The sequence below is a fragment of the Drosophila melanogaster genome, chromosome 3R, assembly GCF_000001215.4.
Source record: "Drosophila melanogaster chromosome 3R".
Classification (NCBI taxonomy): Eukaryota; Metazoa; Arthropoda; class Insecta; order Diptera; family Drosophilidae; genus Drosophila; species Drosophila melanogaster.
The window spans coordinates 6,495,727-6,515,297 of NT_033777.3; the positions used below are offsets into that span (position 1 = coordinate 6,495,727).

The following is a 19,571-nucleotide window of genomic DNA, read 5'->3' on the forward strand; positions in this document are numbered from 1 at the left end:
TCATTTTAGAAATAACAGAGCTTATGGCTTCTTCTCTTAATTGATTGGCTGCCAAGTTCTGCCAGATTGCCGCGCGTTTGATTTTATTGCATTGTGTTTGTGCCATTGTGCCATTAACTGCTGCCAGATGCAGCCCAATCCCTATCGTCATCTCTGAAATATATAAGAAATCAATTTGTAATCATTATAAGTTGGTTTATGTGTCAGTGGAAAACCATATGTTCGATAGTAAGTCTATGTGTTTCCTATATGGTTATATTTCGAATCAAGCACACATAAAAACATTAGTTTAAATTTAAAAAAAAAAGTATATGCCCCGGGTGAGGCTCGAACTCACGACCTTAAGATTATGAGACTTACGCGCTGCCAACTGCGCCACCGAGGCTTTGGAGCATCCCGCGACAATGGAGTATCATATGGTGACATAGGATACACATATTTAATTTTGGTATTCTATATTCTATTTTTATAGATATAAGGCAGCAGCGTTCATTTGGTAAAAATACTAATAGTCGAGTCGATTTTTCCATGTCTGTCCGTTGGTTTAAAAAATGCAAAAATGCGAAGATAAAGCATGTTGATTGCAAACGTAGACCCTGCGCAAGTTGGTTTCAGAAGATTGCCACGCCCACAAACTGTTTTATTTTATTTAATTTACGCTACCAAAATTAAAGCTGAGTTAAGGATATCGTTTTTCTAGTTAAATTAAATTATGCACATTTGAAATAATAAGCTTCAATCATGTATTACAAACAATTTTGCTGGCAAGTGGAATGCTCTTGTTGTTTCAAGTAAGAAATATTCATTAAATGGTACTTTCTTTTGTTATGTATAATTATATCGATTCGAATAAATAAAGAAATACACGGGTATACGGATGGAACGATAGATGAATATGGCTATTGGTCCCGATATTATTTTGCGCCTTATTTAGCCAAAGGCTAGATCAAATCGGACATTGATTTTTGTTCATGTTCAAGGTAATCCAAAAGGCCATTGAAGAACAAAAGTAGTAAGAGGTACAGCGGAGTAAAATCTTTAAATGAAGGTACAAAACAAGCATTGATTAGTTTATTAAAATGGTAGTTGCTTTTGCGGTAGAAAGGAAAATTCTGTATCAGCAGGCTGTAAGGAAATCTTAGATTCTAGGTACTGATACTGACAGGTATTTCAGCATTGCTCATGATTTATACGCCCAACTTGCGAAAGTGTACTTATTTTACGGCTCTTGTTTAGTTTTTGCTTTGATGTGGCTTGGCTTGGCGCCTTCAGTGAGCCATGTCTGCACATATATCTCAATCATTCCGAGTTTTCAGACAATACAGTTCTGTTCCGTATGCAGACATGTACAAATACGAGTTTTTATGACGCTTGTTTGTTGCTGTTTTTGTGGAACGAATGTCTACTGCTTTTATTACCATGAATTCTGTCGCCTTTGCTTTTTACCAGAGCGACCAAACCCGCCCATCTGCTTTTACGATAACGTTTCATTGTTTTAGCCGCCGAGCTTTGACGTATTAACAATTTGTCGGGCGAAATTTAGCAGCTGCAGGATAAAAATCAATGCATGATAACTAATTACTTGCTGGGTAAGCATGTCTTTCTTGCTTAGCTGCATTAACTGCGCACTGAAGAAAATTAAAAAGAACCCAATTAGTCGGGTTATAAAATTGCAAATGTTTTTTTAAAGAGTTAACACTTTATTACTAAAATAAAAATTAATGGCCTACGTCGTTTTTTTTCTTTCCTTTTAAGCTTTCCGGCAAAATGAAGTTTGCTTTTACGACTCATTTTGTTAAAGTGCATCTGCTGATTACTTTGGTTTAGCAGATGCGACACGCCCACAACTGATGTCGCCCGATCCAGCTGGCGCTGCTTTGTTTGCCCGCATTAACTGAGTGGACATCCCACCCAGTGGACATCCACAGATGTCCTGGCACAGGGGAGCTGCTAAAAATTGCAACTAGCAACTGATGATGTCCCAGGCGATGCGGTGGGACTCCCTTTCCCATATGAACAGTGAGGCAGCATCTGCTGGTGCAGCACTTTTTTCGCTTTGAGCCAAACACTCACTTTGATCATTTTTCATTTTCCAAAGCGACACATGAGCTCTCGCAACCCAGGCCATCCAGCAGGATGTCTGCAGCCGTATTCCAGGAGACTGCCTGGATGTGTGCGGGTGCACGGGTGACAGCGTCGGACTTGCGTGATATTTTTATTAAGAAATATATCAAATGCACATAATGCACACATTCCCAGCTGCCATATATAACCCGCCAGGGACTTGGGCGCCAGCCAAATGACACTTTATTATTATTTTCATTGTTATGCGGGATTCTATTAAATTAAGCCCTGTAAGCGATGATTGAGCAGCGCTCAGTCACCTCTTTGCCAGCCGAAACTCAAAAATTCAGTACTCAATTCAAATTGCAAATTTATTCATACGAGTCCGCGGTTCACGTCAAGCGTTAAGTTAAGTTAAGCGACCTTTCGAATGCCTAACAAGCCTAACTCCTCGTTCCGCTTGATCCTTTGTTGTTCACTGAATTTGCATAATCGCGTGGAGCGTATTTGTAAAATAAAAACCAAGCAACGTACATACCAGGCGAAAAATGTCAGGAATTACATGTAAGGTGGGGACTTCGTGGAAGTCGTGGGTCAATGCGCAGAATTCGTGTGCTAAGCCGTAGGCCAACACTGTGAAAATAGACCGGTCCTATTAAATATATATTTGTTATCAAAAAGCTAACTTTGTTAGATTTCCTATTAAAATGACTAACATTGGTATGTGCTTAATAACAAATTCATTTCATTTATTCATTTGTTTATTAATAACTATACTGTACAATATTATACCTACATTAATGCGAAAAATAATTTGAAGTGAAATCGTGCTGCTTTGGAGGTGGCGAAGCAGGCTAAATGTGCCTCTGAATAATTTGCATTTAACATGCGCGACATGAAAACCAAATAAACAATGCTTTTAACCCCTCCCCCTTCAGGACGAGGGGCAATTTGTCAGCTGCTAACTGGTCGCCAGAAAGTGCGCCTGCTTCCTTCTGGTGATTTGTTGTACTCGTTTTTCATTTGACTAAATGCCGCAAATGATGCGACTCGCTATGTGGATCGCTTACGTTTCCTGTCCAGTGTCCACGCTGCGTATACTTAATCTGGCTAAACTGGAATAGCCTTCGCCTCGCTCGCTAGTTATGAGTTGTGAGTTATGGCCAATGCAGTCGGTGTAGATAAAATAATAAAATTAACATAATTTAGGTGGCAGCAGGACAGGCTGTCCGATCTGCCCAGAGCAAAACAGTTGTAAAACTTTTGCGCAGAAGAAAATGTATTGATAAGGCCACAGCTGAAAGTCAATAAGGCGAGCGGAAAACTTTTCCCATCCAATCGATGATCATCATTTATCGTCTATATACTCCTCCGCTATACACACATGTGATTGGACAGTTGGGATAGAGCGTAAACTTGATTAATATTAATGCCATCTCTGCAGACGTGAATAATAATAGTTATAGTCGAAATAACCACAGGCTTTGTCAAAAAATACTTTAGGAATTAATTAAAACCTCCTTAATACATTTCCTTTTTCTAGGTATTAAATTTAAATGTATTCTGCTCAATGATGTGTAATTTAATTGCTTGCTATTTGATTTAACTTAATTCCTATTCTATAGTTACTTCCGCGACTGTATAATCATAATACAATAGCAAGGGCATGCAATATCAATAAACCCAATGGCAGACTCCTTTTTATGATTTATTGTGTTTGGTCAGTGGACGTGGACCGAGCAATTTCACCTTGGCTGCCATCATTCTCGTGCTCCATTAAATCTTTGGCGACACATTCACGTTATGCCCCATAACGTGTGCCCTAATACCTTGTCACCCTCTTCTCCGCGTCCTGCCACCCCGCAAAGTCCACCCCAATATCCTTTGTTTATAAATGTTCTAATGGAGAGCAAATTATTATTTTTCCTTTTTGGCGTTTGTGCATGTCGAAGCCTGCTTCCTTGACGCTGTTCGAGTGATAAATTGATGGTTCTACACACACACACACACACTGGCTGGAGGAGTCCTTCTGGCCAACATTCATATCGGCGGTCAGGCGTAGTAGGGCCGCTGTCGACCCTTGGCCAGAACTTGGGTATGTGGCCAATTTATGGTTAGGGCCACTGGTCAAAGGATAATAGTCACACACTGTTCTCGGCTGGATTGCCTTGGGGTCACAGGCCGCCTGGAATCGTCGTGTACTCCGTGTTGACCCGCTCGAATTGTTTGCTCAAGATCAAATGGCTTGTATGCGGGCCCATGTTTACTGGATTCTCCAGTTCCCCAACATGGGGTTCTGCGCCCGAACTGCGGAGCAAAAAAGTTCAAGGCTCCATACAAAAACACTTTCAAATTTACCATGATTCATGAATATATTTGGCAGTGTTTGTCCTCGTACAGTTTGCTTCCATAAATATATGGGCAAAATGAAGTTTTTTTTATTAGATTTCTTTTTAAGCTTGCAGAGGTTTAATATAAAACTTGGCCAAGTTTATGTAAAAGCTTTTGTAGGGATAAAACAACTCTGAGGGTTTTGAAAGTATTTGGTTATAGGTGGTTTTATTTCAAAAACAATCACTGTGCCATAAAATATATTGCCAATACATTTCAACACAAATGTTCATTTTAGGAAGCGTATTAAGCGCAATATTTCTTGAAATTTTTTAAAAAGAGTACTCAGACTTCGACTTGAATTGTTTGCTTAGCCCAATTTTGTTTGTTCTTTGTTGCCTGGTAAATTATAATAAATGTCATTGCACTTACCTAACGCCACATTGAGAATTAATTTATGGTGCGAAACTTTCTGGGTAAATATTTTTGTTGCTGGAGTAAAGTATTTCTTTCACATAAATTTTAGCTGTTACCCATCTAGAGCATTTTTCACCCTTTGCAAAGATAGCGCAATTTGCGTTGAAGCGACCTTCAGGATTTTGTATATTTGTTTTTATATTTCGCGCAATTCAGTTTAACATAAATATTTTAATGGCCGTTGTCATTGCTTTTAATTTCGCTGTCAAAATCAGCGACAACTAACGACAACTTTCAGCTGTGAAGTGTATGAGTGCGGCTGTGGCATTTTGATTATAATACGCCTCATTAAAAATAATAAACTGTCAGCCAAATGAAGGCGAATGGCAAGCACTGGCGTTCCTCTTCTGTTCCTCCTTCGGTTGCTAAATTTCAAATTTCAACATTAATTGTACAATGACGATGAGCAAGTGCAAAAGTTTTCAGATTCTGGTACTGGTAGTGGTACTGATTCTGGTTGTGCTTCTGTTTTCGGTTCTGGTAGCTGTGGGGCTTTGTGGGGCTCGCTTTTGTAATTGTATCCTTGAAATGCATATCTGATATTTTTGCAAAAAGCTTAGAGCCATCGCCCCACCTCTGTTTTATAAATATTATATGCAAACACATCTAAACATTAGATTCTGGGGCTGTGTTTGTGCGTTTGTTGAAACCAAATGCGGTTTTCAAATGTCTTCTCTTTTTTGCACTTTAGTCGTGCTCGAAAAGGGTAGCGTGGCGGGGGTGAATGTAGAGGGGACTGGGATGAGGTGTTGGTTGGTGGTGTTTATGGCAGCAGAAAGGCCATAAAATGAACAAAAACATATTCTCCCGCCTGCAAGCGAGTGTGAGCGAGTGGGTCCAGGCATGCAGCATAAACGGCATTTAGAGACTGCAGCAAAAATGTACAAAAGCCTCAGATTTCATACACTGCCCAAGGACCCCCGCAGTCCTTTCCCGGCTTCCTGGCGATGGCAACGTGAGTCGTGAGTGTGAGGACCGAAACAGAAATAACCAAATCAAATCAGATCGCACCTGATTATTCCCCTGGCGAGTTCTGTTTTTCGGTTGCCATCCAGAGCCGCAATTTATCACATCTCCGACATCCGTTTTCCTATTGAAATTGAAGCTGCAAATTCACAGCATTGTATGGCCAACATCAGCACTTGTCTTGGCCATGTTCTGCAGAGAGGCGAGTAAGGGGAGCAGGGGGACAAAGGCATTTCGGTCGACCATGGTCCACATGGCAGATACGGAACTTGGAGTGCGGACCACAGGGTAGGGAATGCAAGGTGACGTTGCTGCTACTGCTGCTGCTTTGCCTTTCGTCCTGCGGTTCTTTGGTTCCAGTTCTCAGGACCTGGCTGCGCATTTGTTAGCAGTAACAGAAATTAAAATGTTTACACAACCGAATGCCAACGACGTTTTAGCATTCAGGCCCTTGTGTCCTTCAGCATCAAACATTATCCTGCAAGTGACGTGGCTCAGGCGACACCTTCGCCCTTGTTCTTTCTACACAGAAATATAAATGTCAATGTTTACACTAGAAATAGGTACCTAAGTAAGTAGACAAAATTGTCATACTTGGAGGGGGAAAAGGCATTAAAGAAAACCTATACATATACACATCAATTTCTAATTTCTCTTCTGAAGTAATTTATAACACTTGGACAATAAGTAGAATGAATTAAATTAAGCCAATATTAAAATTTAATGCAAGGTAAAGTTACAATTCATTTATTTATCTACATGGTTTAAAACTTGTTACCATATTGCAATGAGGGTTTAAGAGCCTGGTTTCTTTCAGTGCCATGGATCTAGCGTAGGCGCATTCACCTTCTGATGTTCCCATCCCGTTTGGGGTTCAGTGCAGCATACATGAATGGGGTGGGGTGTCACATGTTTGGAGTTTTCATTTAAATGTTCGAACAAAGGCGCAACTGCAGAGCCGAGTCGCCCAGAATCGTTTCGCATTTTCAGCGCAATTAGTGCCAAGTGGTGAGGGCCAAATGCCAGGGACCTTGCCAGGCATTTACCTCATTGCACAAGGACACATAACTCAACTCGAGCAAAAGGAGTTGGAATGCGTACCAGGTCCTGCGGGTGCTGGATAAGGACCGAGCGGTAGGCAGTCGTTTATCCCCTGCGGGCTCCGCTTATTTATTCGCTTTGCGTAATCTTAAGCACCTGACTGCCGCAAGTGAAATCTCCGTCAGCCGCAACTTAACACCGTTTTAATCTGCCATTTGGCACCACTTCCGCGAACCACCCACCACCACTTCCGCTCGGAGCAAGCATCTGGACCCCGGAACCCGGACTCAGACTCCGGACTCCGGCCGGGAAAATAACATTATTGCAGGCAACTTCTTAGCGGCAGTTTGTTGGCTAAAGTGCAGCTGAATATTTTATGAACTCGGTGAGCACTTCGTTTTTACTTCAACTGCCCAGTCCGCGTCCTTAAAGGACGACGTCAAGGAAGGCGGAGGTACATCAAGAATAACCTGCTAGAGTTAGTTGTTGGGAGCAATAAATAAATAAGTCTTCACTGATCCAAAAATGGATCGATTAATAATAGTATTAGGTTGGCTAATCGAAATACATAGATAGGAAATAAAAATCAGCAACTTTATGAAAAGTTAACCATGAGTCCCACGTTAGGTCGTTAAGTTTCCTACATGCGTATATCGATTTGACTCGGAATGCAGTTTTAATGCCTTTTGGTCAAACTTAAATGAACTCAGGATATGAAAACATAGATAGAGTTTTTCAGGTGTACCTTCCATTACATAAAATAATAGAAGAATACCGAAATGCAATCAATGCGTGCTCTGTATTTTATTTTTAAGGGTGAAACTTTTAGGGGCGCATTATAAGCCTGGACTTACAGGAACAATTCCCAGCATAATGTGTCTGAGCGCACACTTTGACATTCAAATTGAATACAGGCAAATGTAATGCAAAAATTTCGAGATTTAGTTGCAAAAGAAGGATACGAAAAGGACTCCCACTCGATGCCAGTGCTCTGTTTCTCGGTGTTTTGCATTTAAATAAGTTTCTGCTGCAACAATCGCAAAAAAGGAGCTTATGCCAGCTACTTACCTCACTTTTGCTGGAAAATGGGGAAAATAAATGTAAAATTTTCAAGCAGAAGCATCACCATCACAGAAATATTTTCCAAAAATGAATTTATTCGCATAAAAGCTTGATATTGAAGAGCTGGAAAGAAAAGCTCGACTGGGTGAAAAATTTACTTAAATATTTCACAGTTCTGTTGAGATTCACATAATCGCCAAGTACACACACAGTCAAATGTAGAAGAGCAAAACGTAAGAACATGATCTTTATTCCAGCGAAACTCGAAGGCTTAAACTAGCAGTCAGGAAGTCCAAAGTCAGCAAGTTGCATTGAAGTACTCCCAGTTAATAACCATTTTTCTCGTGGAGACAATTCAATAAATGATTTCTACTACCAGGTCAAAGTCACTAAGCCAGAAAACACACAAAGTGAAATGTACAACAACTGAAAAACAAATGGGCGAAACAGGCCAACTTCCAACTTCCAACAGGCTACTAGGCAACTTTGTCTCTCATTCCCGGTGATTTATTTGGAATTCACTTTTGGGACTCAGTCCGCCGCTCGCTTATTTGTCTTTGTTTGCTGGCATTGTCCACTAACCACCGCCCACTTCAACCACCGCCCACTCCTTCCACTTTTGCTTCCACTTTGTCTTCTTCTATTTCGTTATGGCCGCCAATTGAATTTGGTTTTATTGCATTTATTGCGGTGGCTACGTCTGCGTCTGCTCCTTGCTGACTGCTGGTTATTGTTAGCCGGTCGACTGACCTCAGTACATTATCTCTAAATAATTTATGTTTGTATACATTTTAATTTAATTTATTTGTCCGAGTCGGAATATTTGTTCATTTCACTTCTATTCGATGTTGTTCTTGCCTGGGTGGGCTCCGATGGGTCTGATGTTTGGCCAGCAAACAGAAGGCCCATAATGTGTAGACGTTCGCATACGTATACGGAATACGATGCTGTGTGCGGGGAAAAGCCAATATTGATTGAGTAGCCGCAGCGCTGACCCGCTTCAGCAAATAAGTAAGATATCGTAAAAAGGCCTGGGTCCCGTGTAATTGCTGATGCCATGTGTGTTCGCATATAACCCTAGATATATGGTCAGATAGTTTTTTATGTCCCGAAGATTGTTTCATTTGCTGCTCTCCTTCTGTTATAATGGAAATTGCACGCTGGAGATTTTCGCATTCGTTGCGATTGATATGAAGCAAAATGAATAAATTACCTCTTCGCTCCATCAATTTCAAGGCAAAAATTGAGCTTGAAAACAGTTTCTGTCTGTGATTCGAAAAAATGACAATATACATACATTACCTTAATTCGTTTATAAACATATTTAATGCTTAAACGGTCCAAAACTTAAGTCTTAAATCATTTCCCAAAACAGCTTAGGACTCGAATTCTTATATACCCAATTTAAACACAGTGTGCACAAAATAAATTAGCTTCAAGTTTAAGTGTTCATGCACGATTTACTTAAAGTCGTAAGCTTTTTAATAAAGAACTTTCCACAAATTAAAATTTTTTCCAAAAGTCTGCTAACTCTAACGCTAACGCTGTAATCCGCATTAGCGGATGAAAACTAGAGACTTCGGCTTGTTAAAACATAAAATTCCAAAAACTAAAAACACAGATGAAGGCTGTAGAATCGGAATTTTAAAAATGCTTTGTGAGAGGGCTTGTCAGTTGGCTTGTAGATTGAAAGCAAACGCAAATTGAAGAACAACTTCAGCATGTGCACATGCAGAGCTTAATGAGATGAGTTCTGCCAAGTGGCGTGTGTAATGTGACAGGGGCGTGGGGTGCACAGGGGCGGTACTGATGGTACTGATGGTACTGAAGGTTCTGAGTACACTGGGGGGTTTCCCGGCGGAGCGGCCTTCGTCTGGCTGCGGAGGAACAATAAAGCCCGGGGCCATTATCAACGAGGGCCCAGCAAATGTGACAATGCGAATGACACAAAAGCGCAACTGGATTAGCATCTGCCAGTCGGTGTCTCGATTCCAGTTTCCGCTTAGTCCCCTATTCATCCCTGTCCACGCCCACTTCCTCTCTCTTTCTCTGTAAGTGTGTCAGGAATCGCCATTGTACCGTGGATGCGTTTGCTATGGTCTTGGAATCACTAGAAATTCCCTTTTCAAATTTCAAATCAAATTTAGCTTAAGACTTAACTGCCCTTTTAATTGTTTAATCGAAGTTATAAACCAATTAAACGTATGTCTAGAAAGTATGTCTTTATGAAATGGTATTAGGAAATGGCCGTATAATCCTTATACGATGTGGGGGCACTAACAACCTTATAGTGGATACAAACCTTAGCTATTTGGCCCACTGTGCGCTTTTACATAGCAAATTTTACAACACGGGCGCAATTGTCGAATGCAAATGTAGCCTTGGCTTAACGAAATAAAAAGCAAGCTGAATAAAGTAAAGAACTGCCAGGGCAAACACGAAGAACTTCATCTCTGTCTCGGGCCGTCCTGGTAATGACAAACTTGTTTTCGAGCACTCGCACTTCGAGATTCTCGATCCGGAGGACGGAAATCTTGGCATGCACGCTGGGATTATGCATATTTTGCCAGTTCCTCGGCACTACTTGCTCTGCATATCTCGCTGGGCAAATGGAATTCTGATGTATTGCCGCCTTTGTTTTATTAGCCCGCTCATCTATTTATTTCCATCGGAATTACTTGGGAGTGCTGCGTTTTAAGGTTTATGTAGGGATCATATTTCGCACTTCCCAGAAGGAGCGGTAATTTGCATAAGCATAAAGTCCACATCCTCCATGAGGACCAGCTGCCAGTCGCCATATGCTTGTTTGCCCTGCAGCCGCATGGACACCGGGCCAGTCCCAGTTCCAGTCCGTATCCATGGACTTCTGGTCGAGTGTTCAGCTCCGCTCTGTTCTGTTCTGTTCTGTTCTCTGGGCCAAGTTTATGACTTTGCAAATTGTCGTAAACTTGCCAGCGGAGTTTGTGTTACATTCGGATTACGGCAGCAGCAGCTAACCTTAAGTCAGTTTCCATGTCAACAAGCCGCAGTGTTAAGAGCCTCGGATGGCCAGTTTCGAATGACAGTATCCTCCCCGAATCCAATGGTCTGTAAACAAGTTGTCACCCATTTTGCCCCGGAACACATTTCCCCGGGCCTCCTCCTCCTACTCCTCCTCCTCCGCATCAGCTCACCGCATTGGCAATTAGTGATTGCTGTCAGAGGCATCAGACTCAGTGCAAACAACACCGTTTTCACCCAATTCCAAGGCCCAGTTCAGATACGATCCGCCCATGAAACCGTAATTTATATCGCTTTCCATTTGCTTACGGTTGCAATGGTTTTACGCTTGAAAATTGCATCAACGTTGGTCATTGCAATTATTCCTCACCTAAAAAGATAGTCCTTGTAATAAAAGGACTGCTGGAACCTTTAGTTTGTGCCTTAATAGGCTTCGATATTTCTAGACTAGAACCTTTAAAGCAATTTTGAAATATTTAGAATATATTATTTAATATGCAAATAAATGTAAGCATGAAAGCTTTACGTGAACATTTCGTTCAGTGCACTCAGCAATGCTCTACACATGGTTAATTCCTCTGGCAAACTTGGCACTCTGTCAAATGCTGGGCTCGGTCGACAGTTTTGTAAGTTTCATTCAGTCAATTTCACGGCTTGACAAGATTGCAATATTGAGACGTTGTACGGCACATACCCCCCTCCACCCCCCACCAAGCCGATTCCCATCCGGCTCAGTCAGACGGAAAGCCCTGTGTAGCTGGAAAAGATGTCGGCTGCTTTTGCTGCGGAGGCGGCTGCTTGTTAGCGCTGATTTTATGCAGATTTCCACGGCAAATTTATGTAGAGCTCCGCGGATACATTGTTGCCGATCCGCGGATTCCCCCGGTTATCTGGTGCGGGGCGGGAATGGAAGGGAAGGGATAGCCTACAAGTAGCGACAAAGTACACGAAGTGTACGTTTCATTTCAAATTGATTTATGCGCGACTTTCCCCTCTCCCATCCCGTTCCCCAGTGCGAAGAGTTTCGGCTCCGTATGCTTGATTACGTCCGGAATTGGAGGAGAAAGCAGAATCGGGGGCGGCGTCTGGTAGGGACAGGTGCCCAGCAGCACCAAATAGTCAATAATGTTTCCAAGAAGTAGATATTGTATTAGTAAACTACATGAAGCAGCTAATCATTAAAATGTATTGTAGGACAACAGAGGATTAATTTTAATTTTTAAATAATGTTTCAAAAATTGATTTATATAATGTTTTAAATGCTAAGTACGTCGAGATTAGCATCTAAGACATTTAATAATACAATCAATCAGTGATTGTTTTAAGCCAAGATTGACTAAATAGATGATACAAGAAGCCTTTATAAATATTTCTTTATATGGGGGGATCTATTTTGTTATTAATAGAAAATATACAATCATCGTTTTGATTGCTTAACATTTAATATGATTATGGTGTATATTCCCACTTATTGTATAAGATTCATGTCCATCCTACACATTTTATAATGAGGTCACTAAATATAACCTTAAGAATATCGTTAGAATGAAAAGTACAGAAAATAACTTATGGGCCTTAAAAGTACTGAACGCATTTTCCAAATTGAGTGACAGTGATAGTCAGTGATGCATCAGCATTTATCGTAATACGCCGAGAATAGAGTTTGGCGGCTCAATCAATTCCTTTTCAAAAACAAAATTTATTGCTAATTACCGCGAAAGCTCTCCACACTCACACACAGCATGCACTGGGTCACACACACGTGGTAAAGCCCACACAACCATGCAAATTTGATGCCGAACTCGCAAATTAATTGCGGGTTCGTTTGGGTTGCGCCTCGAATGCGACTTTTGCCTGTCGAAGCGATTAGCCGATGCCAGCAGCCGGGTGTTCATGCCTGTGTGTGTGTTTTCCTGTATCCTTGTATCCTTGGCTTATGCGTGTGTATGGGCGGAGTGTGAAAGGGATGCCCCTGCTCTCCCGATTGGGCGCCATAATTAATAGCAGCTTAACTTATAATTACGGTCGCCGAGACCACAAACAACCGTTTAAGCCTAATAGTTGAGGTATCCTGACTTGATATGTTTAGGGCAGGGAAAGTAGTAGTCATTTGATTTGGGTCTGCTCTCATTGGGAATCCTCTTGACGAATCGGATAGCAATACCTAACGCTCTTTTTTTTTTCGTTTGTTTACTGAAAATCGCTTCATAGAAGTATTAAGTAAACTTGGTTCTGATGCGCCTATTCTTAAAGTTTAGACATTTTTATAAAGCGACTCCCATTTTTCAGTACACTATTACAATATGCCACGTCGCACCTCTAAAAGTCAAATTAACCAAGTTACTTGTTATTAAAAGTATTTAAACAAAAAACACCAAATTGAGTTACGGGCATCCAATAATTACTAGACTAAAGGAAAACTATTTTCTATACGCTCGTGTGTGTGTTTTAGTTCTATGATTGCAGGTATTAAATTGACACCAGGATAAATTTCATGTCCTTTGCATTCATTTTTCGTTTCACCACATAAAATCAAGTGAGCACATAGACACACTGCAGAATCATTTTGTCAGCTCGACATGGCATACAATCGCCATTCCTTGGCCGACTGACCCATATATGTATATTTGTACGAGTATATGCAGCTATATACATATATCCAAAACAATTTGTATCTGTAACCATACAATTCACCAACCACAAGTCAATCGAAAAGAATAACAAGAAAAAATGCAATACTGTAGTGGAATGAAAAGCAGATGTGGCATCAGTTGGGCTCGAAAATGCTTTGTGAGTTTTTCCGGCTGAGCTGAGTGACTTTTACTAGTCAGTCTTGGTCTCAAATAGTGGCGGTTTCCAGAACAGTTCCTAGTGCAATTTAGTTGGCTCCGTCCCCAGATACATACTTCAACTTCATGGCCAACTCTTACAGGGTCTGGCTTTTACATGATTAGGCTGGTAGGAAGTGGTATTTTCCCGTATAAATAAAACTTAAATGTTTATTTGTTCTATTAAATGCTTTGCCAATCGGAAGTTTTATGTTGTCGCATTTATTTATAGTTTTGTTTGTTTTCATTAGGCGCTCTGCGATTTTTATTGCTCAATATTTTTCCACTGTCTAAAGGCATTATCTAGTTTTTATTGGCCACTTTTAATAGCTTCTCTCCGCCACGTGACAATTGTCAATTGTGTACACAAGATATACATACATTTATGTATGTCAAACCTTGAAATCCGTTTTATTTTCAGCTCTACCCAAGTTTTTTGATATCGTTAAATTGGTTCAACGATCAACGAGCGAAAAACTCCAAAACAACTGCATATAAATGCGTTTAAATTAGATTTCTTTGTTTATTTTAAGAGAACAATTTAAAATGTTTATTTTAGGATTAAAAGCCGGCTTGTGGTTACACTCATTCGCATGGGAGATGAGCAATCGAGTGGACGTGTTCACAGAAGTCGCGGATAAAACAAAAACGTAATTGTGATCCATCACAAACATTTGCGCAGATCGTGTGCTTATCTCACAAACAAAATCTATTTTTAGTCACTGCATAACGGTGACGGCTTCGGTTCGCGAAACTTATCAGCAACTAGCAATTTCTAAGCTGTGTTGTTTTTGCCCCTCGCCCTGCGCGCTGCGCAAGCGGGAGGTTGTTACAATTTACCTTACAAGTAAACCGGTAAATCTTATCGTGTTTAGTAAATATCAATTGCATTATACGGCATAAGTATAAAGACAATTGATATAATGGAGAATTCATTTGCTCAATCGCGACCTAGCAATGGGTGCGATAAATTTGAGAAAATGAGGAAAGTAGCAGGTGTTGAGCCAGGAGAATTACGCTCCCAACTCCGCGCCAGCTGTGCAGTTGTTTCCCCTAACCTGGAAGGTATGCCAACTCAATCTACGGTCTCCAGCTTAATGGTGACAATCAGCAGCAACACCAATGCAAGTGTTACCTGCACTATTTCTAACGTACAGGCCAACATGATCTGTACTCCTACATACACTGATTGCACAACCGTGACCACTAGCATTTGCCCAACTACGCCTTATGACAATGGACTGCCGACACCTCTGTCATCACTGCCCAATAAGCCATCTAAAGCGAAATGCCCCTTTCAAGCACATGATCGTACTGTCAACAGGAAACGAAAAGGCGTGTCTCAGCCCCCATTACCTATCCTCACCCCTTCTCCAAGCCGTAAAACTAAAAGGCAGGCCACTATGCCACTCAATGAGGAGGCCTCTACCTCCACTGCAGCAGCATTAAATAACAATCGCTTCGCGCTTTTGTCTGCTGAAGCGGAGAATATGGAGCAAGACGTGTCGGATGCTGATTCTGACATTGAAGACTCTGCTGCCCGAGATGGTGGTGGACAATCCGCTAAATATAGCAAACCCCCAGCCATATGCGTACCAAGTGTAAGTGATCCGGTCACCTTGGAACGGGCTCTTAGTCTGAGTATTGGCTCCTCAAACTACTACATCCGCACCTCTAGATTTGGTGTATCCAGAATCTATACAGCCAATCCTGATGCTTTCCGCACCGCTGTAAAAGAACTAAATAAGTTAAATTGTCAATTCTGGCATCACCAACTTAAAGAAGAAAAACCCTACAGAGTAGTGCTTAAAGGAATCCATGCTAATGTTCCTAGTTCGCAGATAGAACAAGCATTTAGTGATCACGGCTATGAGGTCCTTAATATCTATTGCCCCAGAAAGTCTGACTGGAAGAACATTCAGGTAAACGAAGATGATAATGAAGCTACAAAAAACTTCAAAACTAGACAAAATTTGTTTTATATTAATCTTAAACAAGGCCCGAATGTTAAAGAGTCTCTTAAGATAACTCGACTTGGCAGATACAGAGTCACTGTTGAGCGCGCTACACGTAGAAAAGAACTGCTACAATGTCAAAGATGCCAAATTTTTGGACACTCTAAGAACTATTGCGCCCAGGATCCTATTTGTGGTAAATGTAGTGGTCCCCATATGACCGGGTCCGCTTTGTGCATAAGTGACGTATGTCTGTGTATAAATTGTGGTGGTGATCATGTCTCGACAGACAAAAGCTGCCCTGTCAGAGCAGAGAAAGCCAAGAAGCTAAAACCAAGGTCCAGGCTACCGATGACTAATAATATTGCCACACTCAAACCTCCACAACGTTCTTCAAGCGGTTACATACCAGCTGAGGCATTAAGAACCAACATCTCTTATGCTGATATTGCTCGACGCAACACGACTCAATCTAGGGCTCGTGCTACTGTGCAGGCTGAAGTTATACCAACGTCGGACAATAGCCTTAACAATAAATTTATGACGTTAGACAACTCCATTCGGGCCATCAATACGAGAATGGACGAACTATTTAAGCTTATACACGAAACTGTAGAGGCTAATAAAGCTTTCAGAGAACTGGTTCAGGTTCTAATTACACGTATTCCTAAATGACTCAACCAACCTTAAAAATCGGATTGTGGAACGCTCGCGGATTAACAAGGGGCTCTGAGGAGCTTCGGATATTCCTCAGCGATCACGATATAGACGTAATGCTTACCACGGAAACACACATGCGAGTTGGTCAGCGCATCTATCTCCCAGGGTATCTTATGTATCACGCCCACCACCCCAGTGGTACCAGTAGAGGTGGCTCTGCAGTCATCATAAAATCTAGACTTTGTCACAGCCCTCTGACACCTATCTCTACTAATGACAGGCAGATAGCGAGAGTGCACCTGCAAACATCGGTTGGGACCGTCACTGTAGCTGCTGTTTATCTACCTCCAGCAGAAAGATGGATAGTAGATGACTTCAAATCCATGTTTGCTGCGTTAGGCAACAAATTTATTGCTGGTGGTGATTACAATGCCAAGCATGCATGGTGGGGGAACCCAAGATCCTGTCCTAGAGGTAAAATGTTGCAAGAAGTCATTGCACATGGGCAATACCAAGTTCTGGCTACGGGCGAACCCACTTTCTACTCTTACAACCCTTTGTTAACACCATCAGCCCTTGATTTTTTTATAACCTGTGGGTACGGCATGGGCAGGCTAGATGTACAAACTCTCCAGGAACTCTCGTCGGACCATCTTCCTATTCTGGCTGTATTGCACGCTACGCCGTTAAAGAAACCACAACGCGTACGACTACTTGCCCATAATGCTGACATAAACATATTCAAAACCCATCTTGAACAGCTGAGTGAGGTAAATATGCAAATTCTGGAGGCGGTGGACATTGATAATGCCACAAGCCTTTTCATGAGCAAACTAAGTGAGGCTGCTCAGCTTGCTGCACCGAGAAATCGGCATGAAGTAGAGGCCTCCAGACCACTTCAACTTCCTCCCAGTATATTGGCACTGCTCAGGCTAAAACGAAGAGTTCGAAAAGAATATGCTAGAACAGGTGATCCCCGCATGCAACAGATCCACAGTAGACTGGCCAACTGCCTGCATAAGGCCCTTGCTCGAAGAAAGCAGGCCCAAATAGATACCTTCTTGGATAACTTGGGTGCTGACGCGAGCACAAATTACTCACTGTGGCGTATCACGAAACGGTTCAAAGCTCAGCCCACCCCAAAATCAGCAATCAAAAATCCGTCTGGTGGCTGGTGTCGCACTAGCTTGGAAAAAACTGAAGTGTTCGCTAACAACCTTGAGCAACGTTTTACACCCTATAACTATGCACCGGAAAGTCTCTGTCGTCAGGTTGAAGAATACTTGGAATCGCCCTTTCAAATGAGCCTGCCTCCGAGTGCTGTCACACTGGAAGAAGTGAAGAATTTAATAGCCAAGCTGCCACTTAAGAAAGCTCCTGGAGAAGATCTTCTTGATAATAGAACCATTAGACTTCTCCCAGATCAAGCATTGCAGTTCCTTGCCTTAATATTCAACAGCGTTCTTGATGTTGGCTACTTTCCGAAAGCTTGGAAATCGGCGAGCATAATTATGATCCATAAGACTGGAAAAACACCGACAGACGTTGACTCGTACAGGCCCATCAGCTTACTCCCATCTCTGGGTAAAATTATGGAGAGGCTGATCCTAAACAGGCTGCTCACATGCAAGGATGTTACCAAAGCGATTCCCAAATTTCAGTTTGGCTTCCGGTTGCAGCACGGTACTCCTGAGCAACTACATAGAGTAGTGAACTTTGCTCTGGAAGCTATGGAAAACAAGGAGTATGCAGTAGGTGCCTTTCTTGATATTCAACAGGCATTTGACAGAGTCTGGCACCCTGGGCTCCTGTACAAAGCGAAGAGGCTGTTCCCGCCGCAGCTATATTTGGTTGTTAAAAGTTTCCTGGAAGAACGCACATTCCACGTCTCTGTTGATGGGTACAAATCATCAATCAAGCCAATTGCAGCTGGAGTTCCTCAAGGAAGCGTTCTTGGCCCAACCCTATACTCAGTTTTTGCTTCGGACATGCCTACTCACACACCAGTCACAGAGGTAGACGAAGAAGATGTGCTCATAGCCACCTACGCTGACGATACTGCTGTGCTCACGAAAAGTAAAGGTATCCTGGCTGCCACTTCTGGTCTACAGGAATACCTGGATGCATTCCAGCAATGGGCTGAGAACTGGAATGTGCGCATCAACGCCGAGAAGTGTGCCAATGTGACGTTCGCCAACCGAACAGGTAGCTGTCCGGGTGTCAGTCTGAATGGGAGACTGATCAGACACCATCAGGCTTATAAATACCTTGGTATTACCCTCGATAGGAAGCTCACCTTCAGCAGGCACATCACAAATATTCAGCAAGCGTTCAGGACCAAGGTTGCTCGGATGTCTTGGCTCATTGCACCACGCAACAAACTGTCGCTTGGCTGCAAGGTCAATATTTACAAGTCCATATTGGCCCCCTGCCTGTTCTACGGCCTGCAGGTATACGGCATTGCTGCGAAGAGTCACCTTAATAAGATCCGGATCTTACAGGCGAAGACCTTAAGAAGAATTTCGGGGGCTCCTTGGTATATGAGAACAAGAGACATCGAACGCGACCTCAAGGTGCCCAAATTAGGAGACAAGCTCCAGAACATCGCCCAAAAATATATGGAAAGGCTTAATGTACACCCCAACAGCCTAGCAAGGAAGCTAGGAACTGCAGCTGTGGTCAATGCTGACCCTCGGACTAGAGTCAAAAGAAGACTCAAGCGACACCACCCTCATGACCTCCCTAACCTGGTTTTGACCTAGAAAGTCTTAGTTTTAAAATTCATTAGAATAATCAAATAAATAATAATTACTATGTTATATCAACTATTATAATTCTCCCTATCATTTTTAGGATTAAAAATCTGTTAGTCTTAAGTAACCAAGACACATTGTAAAATAAAATAATTTAAGCAGATCAAATTAAGTTGCCGCATGGGTAACAGTGCGTTGATCAAATAATAAAAACATCATCGAAAAAAAAAAAAAAGTGGTTACACTGCTAAGTGCATAGCTTATATTATTTTATTTAGAAACCTTTTTTATCTGGATATATTTTGGGCTATTTAAATTCTGATATAGGCACCAAAATCTGTGCAATTTTCGATTTTGTAGGCACACGTTAGATCACCTAAAAAGATTTCATGCGAAATAACCACACAAAATACTCCATCCAGGTACAGAAGCAA

The 19,571-nt window shown here is 41.8% G+C and overlaps 1 non-coding gene across 1 annotated transcript, besides 1 other annotated feature; it reads right to left on the minus strand.

Moving 5' to 3' along the window:
* Window positions 1-312: 312 nt before the first annotated feature.
* tRNA:Met-CAT-1-5 (transfer RNA:Methionine-CAT 1-5) lies at window positions 313-385 on the minus strand. Its single transcript has one exon. It is a non-coding gene; the product is annotated as a tRNA-Met (tRNA).
* Window positions 386-14,354: 13,969 nt separating this feature from the next.
* Window positions 14,355-19,371: a mobile genetic element.
* Window positions 19,372-19,571: the final 200 nt, after the last annotated feature.